Source organism: Pristiophorus japonicus, chromosome 25 (genome assembly GCF_044704955.1).
Source record: "Pristiophorus japonicus isolate sPriJap1 chromosome 25, sPriJap1.hap1, whole genome shotgun sequence".
NCBI classification, from domain to species: Eukaryota; Metazoa; Chordata; class Chondrichthyes; family Pristiophoridae; genus Pristiophorus; species Pristiophorus japonicus.
The window spans coordinates 8135363-8138244 of NC_092001.1; the positions used below are offsets into that span (position 1 = coordinate 8135363).

The following is a 2882-nucleotide window of genomic DNA, read 5'->3' on the forward strand; positions in this document are numbered from 1 at the left end:
GCACTCTGGACGGTATGTGGAACTGGGACTTGTCCTGAGAGTAACCAAAGGTCTGAGGACTGAAACAATCTACAGTTAGAAAGCAGTAGAGGGGCAAAATGTAGCAGTCGATAACAAGACATCAATTTGTCTCGTCTTATCATGGAGACCTCAAGTATCGACACACTATGTTATTTGAAATATCAAAAAATAAACTCCAGCCCAGTTTTATGGGTGATTAACATCAGCAGAAACAAATCCCAACTCACAGAATGAACACGATTCAGTCAGGATGTGATTAACAGCAGTAATAACAGTAGAACCCAAACACTGCAGTCACTTGCGAACTCGCAATTCAAATGACTGAGTAAATCCCTCCCACACTTCCCCAGTGTGAACTCGCTGGAGTTTCAGCAGATCAGATGATTGAGTGAAACCTTGGCCACACACAGAGCAGGTGAATGGTCTCTCCCCAATGTGACTGCGATGATGGATTTCTAGATCTGACTGGGAACTGAATCCCTTCCCACAGTCTCCACATTTCCATGATTTCTCCATGGAGCAGGTGTCCTTGTGTCTCTCCAGGTTGGATCAGTTGAAGTTTCGTCCACACACAGATCACGTGTAGTTTCTCACCGCTGTGAATGGTGCGATGTTTTTCAGGCTGTGTAACTGGTTGAATCTCTTTCCACAGTCAGTACACTGGAACAGTCTCACTCGGATAGGATATGTGTGTCTCGGTGCTTTTACAGTCACACTGATGTTTGAAATATTTTCCCACAGACAGAACAGAAAAATGTTTCTCCTGCCACATTCAAAGGCCGATGGTATTCATCATTTCTTGCTCACATGGTTGGGTAAGTACGCAAAGTGAGAATAAAATCAATGAGCTGCTAATTTTCTCTGCTGGTCACTGGGTCTTTTGTGCTGGCCCAATAGGGTCAACCCGGGCTGGCCCAATAGGGTGAACCAGGGCTGGCCCAATAGGATGAGCCTGGCTGGCCCAATAGGGTGAGCCCGGTCTGGCCCAATAGTGTGAGCCCGGGCTGACCCAATGAGGTGAGAGTGTGCTAGCCCAATAGGGTGAGCCTGGGCTGTTCCAATAGGGTTAGCTTGGGCTCGGCTGTCCCAATAGGTGAGGCATGCTGGCCCAGGGTCAACAAACAACTATCAGAACAACAAGGCTCCCTTTTAGGGGCCACTGAGCTGGACATAAACATGTGGCCAATCAAACTGACAGACATCCTGAAGCCCCGCCCACCCTTTGTCCCTGCACAAAGGACCGTGCATGCGCCGTGAGACCGCCCTGACCAATATGGTGGCCGCTGAGCACGCTTCCACCACCGGGGAAAACAGTTACTGCCAAGAAAGGCGCTAAGAAAACGGTCACTAAAACATCACCGAAGGGCGGCAAGAAGTGCAGAAAGTCGAGGAAGGAGAGTTACTCCATTTACATCTACAAAGTGATGAAGCAGGTTCACCCTGACACTGGCTTATCCTCCAAGGCCATGGACATCATGAACTCGGTTGTGAAGGATATTTTGGAGCCCATCGCGAGTGAGGCTTCCCGCCTGGCCCATTACAACAAGCGCCGCACCATCAGCTCCCGGGAGATCCAGACCGCCGTGCACCTGCTGCTGCTCGGGAGCTGGCCAAGCGCGCCGTGTCGGAAGGGACAAAGGCGGTGACCAAGTACACCAGCTCCAAGTAAAACTGCACGCTGTCCTGAGAGATCAAACCCAAACACAATGGCTCTTTTAAGAGCCACCCACAACCTCTCTGAAACAGCTGCACAAACCCATCTCCCTTTAAACTTAAATCACTAATTATTTCCTAAACAGTTGTGTGAGAACTTTTGGAGTTCCAGCTGTAGATTTAGTTTTTAATTCTCAGATAAGCAGCTTCAATCTCAGACCTGTTCATATAAACCGCCTGCCGAATTAAAAGCATGTTTAGAGGCTGAGACTCAGATTTCAGTCACACATTCTCTCTCGCAAGTACTTATCAAGTTTATTTATCAATTCCTGTTGCGTCAGTCCGTTTATTAACCCGACACTCCCCGCAATATATCAATCCAGAATGGGAGTTCTTACAGAGACCAGAACCGGGGCAGTTTGAACACTCTGTCTAATATGTCCTTACTACAGATTATAAATGCACACGAGACCCATACTTGAGAGAAAGTCACTGTGACCAGGAACATTTATTAGCCAGCACTGAAGTGATGAAGGTGGGTGGAGCTTCCCCTTTTATACCTGAAAGTCCAGGTTAGGAATGTCTCTCCCACAAGTTCACCCCGTTGTGGTCAATGTTCTCACGGTGTACAACTTAGGTCAGTTTTACATGGGTTGCAATGACAGTTGAATACATGACAACACCTCTCCCCAAAGTCTTATTGGGATCACAGGTTAAGTCTCTCTGGTGGTTTACGCTCCCTTGTAGAGCGCCTGAGTTGGGGCTCCAGTTGTTGGGCGTTGGCTGAGTGTCTGCTGTTTGCGGTGCCTCAGGCTTGTCCGGACTGCCCACAGTGACTGGGCTCTCCTCCGCTTGGTTCTTGTGTTCGGTCACCTGTAGTGGAGTGAAATCTACATTGTGTTCTTCCTCTGCTTCTTCTATGGGGTTGCTGAACCTCCTTTTTATGTGATCCACGTGTTTGCGGCAGATTTGTCCACAGGTAAGTTTAACGATCAGAATCCTATTCCCCTCTTTTGCAATCACAGTGCCTGCGAGCCATTTGGGCCCTGCAGCGTAGTTGAGGACAAAGACAGGGTCATTGACATCAATACATCGCGCCCTCGCATTCCCGTCATGGTAGTCACATTGTGACTGGCGCCTGCTCTCAACAATTTCTTTAATGGTGGGGTGTATAAGGGATAACCTGGTTTTGAGCGTCCTTTTCATTA

The 2882-nt window shown here is 48.3% G+C and overlaps 1 pseudogene; it reads left to right on the top strand.

Annotated features, from left to right (window-relative positions):
- The first annotated feature begins 828 nt into the window (after positions 1-828).
- Positions 829-1690, top strand: LOC139238063 (histone H2B 5-like; annotated as a pseudogene).
- The last annotated feature ends 1192 nt before the right edge of the window (positions 1691-2882 follow it).